Source organism: Corvus cornix, chromosome 6, assembly GCF_000738735.6.
Source record: "Corvus cornix cornix isolate S_Up_H32 chromosome 6, ASM73873v5, whole genome shotgun sequence".
Classification (NCBI taxonomy): Eukaryota; Metazoa; Chordata; class Aves; order Passeriformes; family Corvidae; genus Corvus; species Corvus cornix.
The window spans coordinates 19,152,848-19,164,875 of NC_046336.1; the positions used below are offsets into that span (position 1 = coordinate 19,152,848).

Genomic DNA, 12,028 nt, shown 5'->3' on the forward strand with positions numbered 1-12,028 from the left:
ATTTAAAAAATTCCCTGGGTAAATATTTGCATTGGAAACTGGACCTCAAGATTCACTGCCTGCAGCCAGGGGTCAGAAACATTACAGGTCCGCTCAAAACAAAGGCAACTTGAAACTGGGAAGTGGTCAGAGTCAGTGCAACCTCACCAGTGTCAGGGAACTGTGTCTTTTATTGTAGCTGAAGATCCTAACCCTGCATTTGTGCACATACATTCATGGGTGTTCACATATTTAATGCAAACACACACAAGTGTGGGCACTCACACATTCTTAAAATGTATGTGCATATATTCCTATATTCACAATGAACTGTTTATGAGCAAGCTATCAAGAAAGAGTTTTCACTGAAATTATTCAGTGAATGACTTCAAACAATGAATACATTGCAGGAAATGGCGATTGGCTCCAGAGCAATCCACAAGCAGAAAAGAAAGCATAAGCAGTTGAATAAATGGGTGGCTATGAATTACTCATTTAGCTGCATTATCTTCTCGTGGTCCAAATTCAGCAAATGTCTAAACACCCACTTCCCATTAAGAGCATGAATAGTCCCATTGATTCAATAGGGTTATTTTCTCTGCCTTCCATGGGGCAACTCAAATACTTAAATTTAAGCAAGTGCTTAAAGTGCTTTGCTGAATCAGGAGGTATGTCCACACTGTATATACCTGTGTTATACAGAAGGTCAGATTAGCTGATCCAAGAATCCTTTATGGTCTTAAGATCTATAAATCTATGAATAAAACCAGCCTTTGCTGGAATTGCTTCTCCATAACCTTCCTGAGCACTGAAATTCATCCACACCCCAAAAATATTAATAAAACACTCTGTACTTAACTCTTTTCATATTATACTAAGTACGCCACTAAATAAACCTCTTAATATTCCAGTATATTTTGCAATGAACATTTTCCCGGTACGCTAGAGCGGTTCCTCCTTTTGTGCCATCCAGAACACAATCCCCATGAAATACTGCAGTAAACATTTCTCTGAGTACTACAGCAAACACTACCAGCATTAGCAGATTAACCATTCCACTGAGCGCCATATTAAGCACACGTTTAAATACTGAGAAAAGATGTATAGCCTCCTCTTTCCACTGCGCCTCGTTACCCTGCCGAGATCCATATTTTTCTGCGCGGAGTCGACCAGCCCTGCATGTACCTGCTCTGTTCCCTCCCCTCCCAAAGCCTCTCCCTCTCTTTTTCTCCTCTTTCATGTTTTGTTCATCCTGGACCTATTCTTCTAGCTTGGAAAATTTTTCAGGGGCCAGGAAGCCAGGGATAAAAGGGAGTCAGAGGATTTGGCACATTGTTCAACCACAAAATCAACAACAAATCTATACTGTGTGCATATTTCTGCCTCTCCATCTCTCTCAGCATTTGCTGAAGTCTGTTGATGGAGAAACACAGATTAAGTGTGGGTCCCCCCTCCCTGGATCAAAAGAATGAAGTAGCAGGTCTTGACTGGTGTAATTTGGAATTTTAAAGCATTGTTTGGATTTTACAGGTGTACTTTAATGTCGGAAAAATTACTGTGCTCAGAACCTTCAATGGATTCATCTTTAGCAAGTGTTTAAGAGCCACTGACTCGTCTCTTGTTGCTGACAAACCATCTAGATTCAACCCATGGTTCTGTTCAGCTTTTCTCCTTTCCCTCCTCTCTCTCTTTTTTTCCTCTCTTTTTTCCTTTTTTTTTTTTTTTACTAGCAATTTGATGTTTGATCATTTGAGGCAATGAGGCGGAGGGTAATTTACGTTATCAGGGAGGTATGAGGGGTGCTGGGAACCCAGACGCAAGGCCCATTCGCCTGCTAAAGCGCCATCGTAATGTAATGAGACTCCAGTCAAGTGCAGCTAGTAATGGAGAGGAACATTTCCCATTCATCTGCCTACCTGAGACTCCACCGAATACGACAATAACTTTTGCACAGGAGGAGCAGGGGGGGACACGGTGAAGGGGGGCCAGAGTCCCCATGGCATGACTCCCTCTGTCTCATAGAAAAGCACCACAGCCTCATCCTTTAGACCACTCAGGGAAGCAAATTAACACAACTCAGGAAGTCACAAAACAGGTTGTTGGAAGTGCTTAACCCTTCCCACATCCTTTCCAGTAGGCACCTGGTCAGCACAGACCCCCAGCCTTTCTCTGGGACTGGGTTCCCTCCTTAGACTTTCAGCTGTTGCCCCCTCAGGGCAGAAATGAAGCCTTGTGCAGAGGGAGCTTGGAGAGGATGGGCCCACCAAAACAGGCCATTGGAAAAGTCCCTGCACATCAACTTGCAAAAGTTGTAAAAATGAAGAAAACAATTTCCCAGAAGTGCTCCAAAGCTGTTTCCCTCTAAAGGGGTTTCTAAAGAGATCATTTTTCCCTGATCACCCCTAGCCAGCTCCATAACTTCACAACTGTGGCTTCCTATTACAAAACCAGAGTTTTGACAAACCCCTTCCCTTTGTTTTCAAGTGTGGCAAACAGGACACTGGGATTGTATCAACAATTTCTTTTAATACCATTTTCTAATATCAGTCAAAACCCAAACAAAATCTGAATCCTACCCCACACTCCTAGTGCCATAGATGTCCACCCCTGGGGTAATTTCATTCCCTGTGGCTTTGTCAGAGCAGCCCCCTCCTGCCATGCACTCTAGAGAAGCAGCTATAACTTCACAGTGTCCTGGGAGTGGCTGTTCCCATGACAGGGTTGAGCATACTCATCACTCTGACCATCAGGGAAACTGAGGCACAAAATAGTGCTCCATGCCACGCCACAATGAATAAAATCCAAGGGTTTGTGTCTTTTTTCAGAGAATGAGTGCCCAAGGATGATGGGAGTAATTTCTGTACCCCTGCCCCCCCTCCAAACTCTGCCCCTCAGCCTTGGCCTTTGCCTGTAAAACCTTCCTGGCTGCAGATTCACTTTCCACTGTGCCTGTGTAGACAGGGCCTCCCAGCAGCACAGTAATAACCACAGCAGAAACACCCACCACTGGCAGTAACAACGATGCACATATTCAAGTTCTCACAGGCAACCCTGCTACTCTGCACACTTTGTTTGCAAGCTGAGGGTAATTATAGCTTGAGGGAACCTCCTGGAAGCAAACAGATCTCCTGGTACAAAGACCTCAACGTATGTCAAGGGGTGTAGGTGGCATGGACAAGATACAGGGGAAGGAGAGATTAATTTCCTTCATCAGCCTGTCCTAAGCTCGCTGTTTGTTCCCAGATCTCAGCCTGAGAAAGGGAAAGAGAGGAAAGGAGAGGGGGAGCTGAGGTCTCTCCCTCCCAGCCCTCACCAAATTCCTGCCACATGGACCCTTCCAATTATATCCACGTTTGAAAGGCTGCTGTCAGGATGAAAGGCACAGAGCAGTAATGAACTGACGATTAATTTGCAGTTGGCTCACCCAGTGCGTGAGTGTCTCTCAGGCTCGCTGCATGCGGGTGCTAAATATGACGATGTCAGCAATTGTCAGCCAGAGCCAGGGTTACCCTTAATAAGAGTCTCTCTCACCGCTGCCTGATTGCCTGTTGCCAGCTTCCAGGGGCTCCAGACCAGCTCCCCATCCTTCTAACGGCGAGGGGAGCTCTGTACCAGCCTGGCAGCTGCCAAAGTAGCAAGAGGAAGGGAAAAGAAATGACCCTCTCCCCTGGCAAAGCAGCAGGAGCAGCTGCCAGTGCTAACTGCCTCTGCCCATGCCAACTTTGACCTGGGAGAGTTACGGCTTATGCTGGCACGAAAATAGCTCAGGATGGAATTGCACACGTGAGCACCAGCCATGCCTGGGCTGGGATCTCTTGCACCTCCAAAACTGGCAGGAAATTTCACAGGCCCTAATCCATGTTAAAAACAAGCCTCTCACTCTCCTCATTCAAGTCAGCATCCCCATGTCTGAGTGGGCGTGATGGCCAGGGAGTGTGATTGACACTGAGTTTCAAGACAGAGCTGTTGCAGAGGAACACCCTCCACAACACCCTGCAAAACTGTACTGCCAGCAGCTGGTTTTCAGGTAATGCATTAAGGGTTGATGCATCCTGATGGGGTCTGGGTCAGGACCTGCTCAAACATCCCTGCCAGCCTCGGAAGGGAGGCAAGAGGCACACATTTGGGAACCACTGTGTGGAGCAGTCTGTGAGACCACATAGAGGGATCTGAAGCAGAGCTCCAAAGAGTTTGCAGGCTCACCAGCCAAGATGTGCCTGGGTGTGGGAGGGATGCAGTAGAGAGCACAGGATTGACAGGTCTGGGAATACAACCTGCATCTTCTGCATTAAGGGGCCTGTCATCAGGCCGCAGGGGAATGCTGCTTTGCAGAGGGAAGCACAACACCTGCTCAAAAGACACAAATATTCAAAGTAAAGACCAATCCCTTGACATTGCACAAAGACACCTCCTGCACACTCCCAAGAAATCTGGGGTGTACACAATGGTCCTGCATATTTCATTCACCCTTTTAAGCCTGTCCCCCAAATCCAGACACTCATCTTCTTTCCTCACAACAGGAATGGAAACCAGGCCTGAGCCATTAGCCACTACAAATATTTTCTTCAACTGTCTGAAGTTTGGCACTCCAAATTGCTGGGCACCTTTGAGAATCTGGGTTCAGGAGGGTCATAATAAATCCTGCTGTGGAGCAAGCATTGGGCGTTTGGGATGCGGCAAGGCAACGCTCTTCAATTGATGTGGGACACTGTGTAGGGCATTAGAAATGTTCATACTGCAGCTTCCTTTTAGATTGCCCAAAGGCCTGTAAAATTTCATGTCTCTCATGCAGTAGATAATCATCTAGATTATTAGACCTGGCTTCATGTGATTAGGTTGGGATCTGAAAGGTGGGTGCACTGATTTCATCCTGGGCATGGACTTCTAGAGCTTCAGAGGGCTTATGAGAGTGCAAAAATCAGGTCTTGCCATAATCACAGATGTGTTTTTACCATGTAATCTCTGCCATCAGAGCTGGCATTTCAGGCACTGCTCCTACCATTGCTCTCACTCCCTCCCAGTGTTGTCCTGGCAGATGTACAGGGTGTCCTGCCAGCTGGACACAGCCCAGGTCCAGCTCACATATTATTTTAAAAAACTTGCCTCAATGAGACCTTCCTACAAAGATGCCATCCAAGCCGCTTTTCCTGCCCACCAAGCATGCCTGGGCCTGGGAGAGACACATTTTGGCTTTCCCTGCTCCTTCCACCCTGCCTGGCTCCCATTGGGAACTGGCTCAGGGGCCATGCCATGTCTCTGTGCAGAGCAGGAGGTAGCAGAGTCATGGCACCAATGCCACTTGGCAGGGCATCCTGATGACACTGCATCCCCGTGAGAGCCAAGTGCAGCCCTTGGAGAGCCGAGAGCTCCTCTGCAAAGGAGATCTGAGCCCTTTAAGGAAGAGAGAGGAGCAGAAATCAATTGTCTGCTCGCCTTCCTCCCCAGGCCCCCCTCTCCCCCTCCTCCATCACCACCACCACCACACACGCACCCTATTCACCCTGCTGGAAGGTGACATTTGCTATTAACCTTATATTGGGCCATTTTGTAAATCAATGTCACTTACATTTAATAACAAGTGTAATCAAAGGAATTATGCAAATTTAATTTGATGCTTCTTGAATTATGCAAATCTGCACCACATATAATGGCTTCTGACATGTGCCCAGTTGGAGAACGTTCCATTACCTCCTCTCTTATTACCCCTATTATTATTTTTATTTTTTTATCCCGTGGGGGGGGAGTGAGAAGGGAGGGAGCAGCAGTTAGGCTTAGAGGCAGGGGGGACAAGTGAGTGCAGGGAGAAGAGAAGGGAAAGAAGAGGGGTGGTGGAGAAAAGTGCTCCTTTGCCTGCATTTTGAGTAGAAAAGCCTCCTGAAGGCATTTCTGTTATTGTTATTGCAGAGCAAGGAGAGCGGGATGGGGGGGGAGCGGAATGGGGATGGGTGGAATCATTTCCCATGAATGGCTTTGCAGGCAATAATACTATAAGCCTCTGAGTCTAAATTACTGCCCTTCCAGTCCTATCTCCAGCACAATATTACTCTCCTTGGCCTCTTCTTCCTGAATCACCAGGCAAGCTGGGGGAGGGCGAGGAAAGAGGGGAGCAGGACCCACAGAGTGGAAAATGCAGAACAAATGGGCGAAAAGATGTTTCAGGTTTTTTGTTCCATGGCCACCCCAGGTGCCCCCACATTCTTATTCCTTCTGTCAGGGCCCCAGAGGAATAACTTTTCTTTTCCCCTTTGCTTTCCCAACAATTGTTTCCTTACATGTGACCCCAAGGTCAGGAAAAACAGCCACAATATGCATGTGCCTCGATTTCTAATATCTTCACGGTAACCTGGGGCATCTTCAGCCAGTGACATCCCAAGTTTCTCCCTTTGCAAGGACTTCAGTGTCTGTAGCACCAGAAGTCAGTTTGGACCAGCCTCTGTTTCTTCTGCTTGTCAGAGATGGCAAGAGGATTTGGTGATCTCAGAATGGATTTGAAAGACAGTGCCATGATGGTAGTGCAACATATAATGCTGGACCACATCTTCCTCTGCTATTCCTCACAGCAACTGATGAGTGACTCTTGCCATGATAATTTGTGCAGTGTGACCTTGAGTGAGGCCACTCCCATCTCTGTGTCTTGGTGTCTTCACACTCGTGCAAAGCAGATAAAGAAATCGATCTGTATTTTGGAAGGAGAAGAAGGAGAAGAAAATACATTTGTAAAAGTCTGTGTAGTCCTCTAATGTGAATTGATACACACTGTGAGGGCACAGTACCAGTATGGCACCATCATTTATACAAAGCAAGAGTCACTAATATAAAAAGTCTCCTTAGACTTTGAGAACTGAAAGGCAGGGAGTATTTCTACATTTTCCAATTTACACTTGACATGTTTCCTTCCAAAACTCCTCCAGAAACACTGGGGTTTTTTTCTTCTTTCTTCTAAATATTTCTCCTATCATTACAAAGACCTACAAGCCCTGCAGTTTTTTCTCCAATGGAAGATAATTTCCAGAAACATACCCTGCATTTATATTTTAAACACAATAAATTGGAAAAGATGTCCAGATTAATTTTTTTCTTACCTACCAATAGTTCAAATTATTTTAAAAGCTAAATAAAAGGGGTTTTTCTCTTTAATGGAAGGATTTTTCATCTGCTATCAAAAATACACTGTCATAGAAATATTGGTGAGAGGAAACTGTCCCTGCTCTGCCCAAACGGTACATCATTTGAAGTTCACTGTGGAAAACGTCATGTTTCAGCCAGTCCTCAATAGTATGGTTTCCAGCAATGATTGGGTGAAATGGATGTGCTCACCCCACTTTAAGGCTAACACCTGCTGGCCTTAGAAAAGAAATATATAACACCCAGGGGATGCAGCTGACATTGCTTTTCAAGCCCTGATGGTATTTGACAGCATGACCAGCAGCTCTCCAGTGCCATCAGCACTCTGCCACTGCTAATTCTCTGTAGAGCCCATATAGGAAACAAGGGTGGATCTTGAGAGTTGCAACTGTGGGTAGAAATCCTGCTGGGAGGTGTCAGTCCAGCATCTTCTCTGACCCTTGTTCAGGGAGCCCAGCCCTGCCCTCTCCAGCCCCCAGGGATGTGCTCTCTGAAGGGAGGGTGTCAGCAGGAATGTCAATAGTGGTGCCTACACTTGCTCACCTCTTCCTGAGGTTGTTGATTCACTGCCCAGAGTCTCTGTCATTAGAGGCTGAAGAAAGGAGCAAAGCTCATTTCAGAGTCGGATACACCAATAACCTCTGAAGTCCTCCTCAGCCCAAGATTCCTTGACTGCACAGAGGATGTTTGCTTTGCCTTGTCTTGCCTTGTCTTGCCTTGTTTTCCCAGCAGATGACCTTCATGGCTCTTGTGGACAGGGGTATAGTCAGGACCCATGACCATTTCCTGATTCCAGGTGCTGCACAAGCAGATCAGCAAGAGGGTGCCCATGGCAAAGGGCTGCTGTGGGTGCCCACCCCACATAGCCCTCGGCCTCAAAGGTCCTTCAGGGAAGCAGGTTAATGAGTGCATGGAGCTAAACTTGTCCCTGGTGATAAACCTGCTGAGGTCAAGAGAGGTACCACACAGCCTGAAGGGTCCTATTCCTGAGTTCAGGAGGTGTGTGGCAGATGGAAGCACCTCTCCTACAGAGAGAGCTCAGCGCACAAAATGCTGTTTCACAGCTGGTGTTTCTGGGCTTATCTCTCCACAAAGATTCTCAGGAGGATGTCTCTGAATGACTCCAAGCATGGATATTCCAGGATAAAAGAGTCTATGCTGGAGTTTGTTTGGAATAGTTATCAGGAACAGTTCTGTGGGGCTAGAAAATGTCCTGTACTCTACACTACAGGCAGCAGCATCAGTCACAGAGCTAATGCATCAGTGACTGTTGTAATGTGGGATCACTGCTCTCTGTGTTCCTCAACTCCAGCCCCAGCTGGAGGATGCCAGGTACCACAGAGATGCCAGAGTGAAAGTGAAAGCCTTTTCCTTAGGGAACCTGTTTCATGGCGCTTAGGTCCTGATGCTGTAGGTAGAATGAGAAATAGGCAATGCAAAGTTCCTGAGCCGAGGCTGAAAGACCTTTGTGCCTTTGCTGGGACAGGGAATTTGCCTGCCTTGAGCCCTGAAGGGAGCATGCTGGGCTTCCCCAGGGTAAACAAATAGAGTGGGGAAGTCATAATTGACACAAGGGCTCTAAAAGGGACAGCTCCCAGCGGGAGGCCATGCTGCTTGAAGTTTCTTTGCTCTCCCCTTCCTTGGAAATCACAGGTCATTGCTTGCAGCCACCTCTTTCCCAATAAAACTGTAACCAGTGAAGAGCCATAAAAACACTGAAGCACAGAAAGGCTGGGAATCTGATCTGGTGAGAAAGGACACACTGACAAAACGACCATGAAACATCCTGGGAAGCAGTTTGGAGGGATCAGGCTGGGACAGTGCAAGATAAGAGCTCCCGGAGGAAGATGGTAATGGCTTCAGAAGCAGCAGAGATGGGGGTGAAGGAAGCGGTGTCATGGTGCTGTGACAGCTACCAGCGATGTGGAGGGGAGTTTCCCAAGAAGACCTTTTTCATTAAGATAAACTTTTAAATGAGAGATGAAGAAGAAATGAAATTATGGAGAGTCCTACTTCTGATCAGGGTCCCAGCTGTCCCACTACTGCCAGGGCATACAGGAGTAAACAGGTGTCCTACCTGCTCCATGTCTCTGTTTCACCACTAGAAAGGACAGACACTCACCCCACGGGCTGGAACAGACCCCATCAGCAATGGCTCTTCTGCAGTGCGACTCCACTGACATCAAGGAAAAACCTCTTGCTTAGCAAAGAAGAAAGGTGTACTGTTGGTGATGCAAGGAGGGAAGATATTCCAATTTATCCTTGCCCTTGAAATGACAGGGGACTGGAAGTTTCACTGAGAAGGCACCAGAGTTTCTCCTTCATTTTAGGGCAGATGAAAGGAAGATAGCAGTCTCATATACAGGTAAAGGTCACATAAGAAACTAAACAGGCAGATCAGCTGATGTTTTTCAATGAACTAATTATATAATTTGTTGTTTTTATAGGCTTTTAGGCTCTGTATTGCATAACTTAATTCCTGAAAAGAGCTCCAGGAGTTAAATATTTGGGAAAAATACTATTTTGAGGACAGGTGTTGCCTTCCTATAAGCACGACTGGGATTTGTATGGACAGAGTCTGTCAATGCCCCTTTAAGCCAACAGGCATCTGATGAAATACAGAAGCAGAAAACTGGGGCCCAGAGGGAGCCAGTGTCTTCTGGAGCTCCTTCTTCCCAGTACCCTGAAAGTTTTGGCAAACTCTGCTGGCATGAAACCCCACAGACTGCTTTCCACAGTGAGCTGGGAAGAAACCCTGAGAAATGTGTTAATGACAGCAAGAATCTCTATCATCTGTCGGATGGGGAAAAACAGTGAGGCCCCATGGAGAACTCTGTCCACTTGCTATAAGGTCCACTTACCACAGGCCGCTGGCAAAAGTCAGCATCACCCTCCTCTGGCTTCCTCTTACAGTCCCTTCTTCTCTTGTTTGAGCAGTGGCCCCACATCTTTGTTGCCTGCATCTTGGCCAAGGGATGCTGAAGAGTTTCAGGGCACCACTTTATCCCCAGCAATGTCACAGAGTCACCCAGATGCTGCTTTTAGCTTGGTCAGAGCAAAATCACAGCAGTGTGATCCTGTCAGGATCAGTGGAGCCTCACAGAGGGTGAGTCCTGCATGTGCAGCCCCTCTCCAGCGCGGAGAACATGAAGATCTTTTTTTCTCCATCTCCCCATTTCATTCCTGTCCATTTTTCACTTCTCCCATTCCTTATTCCTGAACACATGGGTGCAGCTCTGCTTGTAGAAATCCCGTGGAGTTATTCCTGCTGCATCCCAGGGTAGTTCAGTAGAGATGGGGATCCTCTGATTTCTCACCTTGCACACTTTCCAAGAAGCTATCTCATGACACTTCAGGAAGAGGGATTATTTGATATTTATTGATTTACTGAAGGGAAAGAAGAGGGTGGAAATTGTAATGGAAGGGACAACCAGCAAGATGGCAAGGAAGAGAGGTTAAAAATGAAATCATCATCTAATTGGCCTGCAGTGAATTATTCACATGTATAATCTTTTAAAAAAAAAATTCAGCACAAGGCAATGCAAGTAAATGCTGTTCATGTTTAAAAGTCATTTCCATAAGTAAGTGCAATTTCTCTACTGTTTGCCCCTGTTTAATGAAGTGAAATCTTGTTTGCATTCCTCCCAATTTCCCAACGAAAGGCGCCCAAGCGTTTGCACCAAAATTACTTGGCCCAAATTAAAACCCTCCAACATTTCAAAAAAAAAAAGAGGAAAAGGGGGGAAAATCAGACTTATTTTTAAAATGCCTTAAGTGCATCCCAGCATCCTAATTTATTTTTAGACACTGGTTATTAAGAGTAGTAGTAAGTTTCCCCTTCTCTCTCGCTCTCTCTCTTATTTAAATGAACTTAATGGCAATAGATGCAAATGTCTGGAAGAGGAAAATAGTTAACATTTATTTATTCTTACTGTTGTCTCTTCCCTGGCTGGTGTCATTAGAACAGTTCGTTGCATCCCATTCGCTCCCATTAGCTCTGCTATCAGAGCCACCCAGCACGACTCCAGCACGGCTCGAAGTGCTTTCTGCGGCCCACATAGGGACTACATCATCATCTCCGAGGCACTGGCTTAATGACAAGAAAAAAAATCGGAATATATTGCACAGCGTTCTGGGGAAACAACAACAAAAACCACTGCTGCCGTCGCTGCCACCCAATGCCATGTCCCCTTGACCCGGGGTGTGTGCCCTGCTTCAGCTGGGCGGGGGACAGACAGACGGACCGGCTGCGGTGCCAGGGCAGGCATCCCTTCGCAATTCATTGATCCGGGCAATGTGCAGAGAAATACGCCAACAGGGACCTGGAGTGCTTGGAAACGCGCTCGGGAGGACCCAGCGAGACTGGAATGGGTTCAAACAGCTGCTCGTCGCCAGCAGAATCATCACCCCCCCAAAGCAGGGCTGCCAGCCGGCTGACTCCTGGCTCCCTGGTGCAGGCAGGGGCTGCCAGCCAAGGCTGGTGGTGGGATGGAGGGGTTGCAGCCCCTTGCTGAATGAACCCTCCTTTCCTCCAGTGCCCCCACTGCTCCCTTTAGGAGCATTTCCTAAAGCAAACCAGACCAGCTCACATGTGTGAGCAACCACATATCTCAGGTTCACGTGGCGGGAGCTCCGGCTGCCTCGGGTGCCTGTCACCCTGCACACGTTGTCCCAGCCACTGCTGCAGAGACAAGGGACTTTGCCCTAATCCTCCCCCACGGAGCAGGGGCTGAGGGCCAGCGCTGGCAGGTGACAGGCCAGAGAGGCAGGTGTCCCAGTGCCTGGAAGAAATGGCCAAAATCCACCCTCCCCCTGAGCAATGGTGTCCTTTCTCACCCTCTGAATGTGGAGGTGGACCTGGCCCATACCAGAGGGACAAAATCCCTTTACAAGCAAGAGGAACACAACAGGTCGCTCACCCAGA

General features: G+C 47.3%; 1 long non-coding RNA gene across 1 annotated transcript; it reads right to left on the bottom strand.

Annotated features, from left to right (window-relative positions):
• Nucleotides 1-5,560: 5,560 nt before the first annotated feature.
• On the bottom strand, nucleotides 5,561-10,485 carry LOC109146011. Its single transcript, XR_002047766.2, has 2 exons — nucleotides 9,966-10,485; nucleotides 5,561-6,655 (listed from the first exon to the last, which is right to left on the bottom strand). It is a non-coding gene; the product is annotated as an uncharacterized LOC109146011 (long non-coding RNA).
• Nucleotides 10,486-12,028: the final 1,543 nt, after the last annotated feature.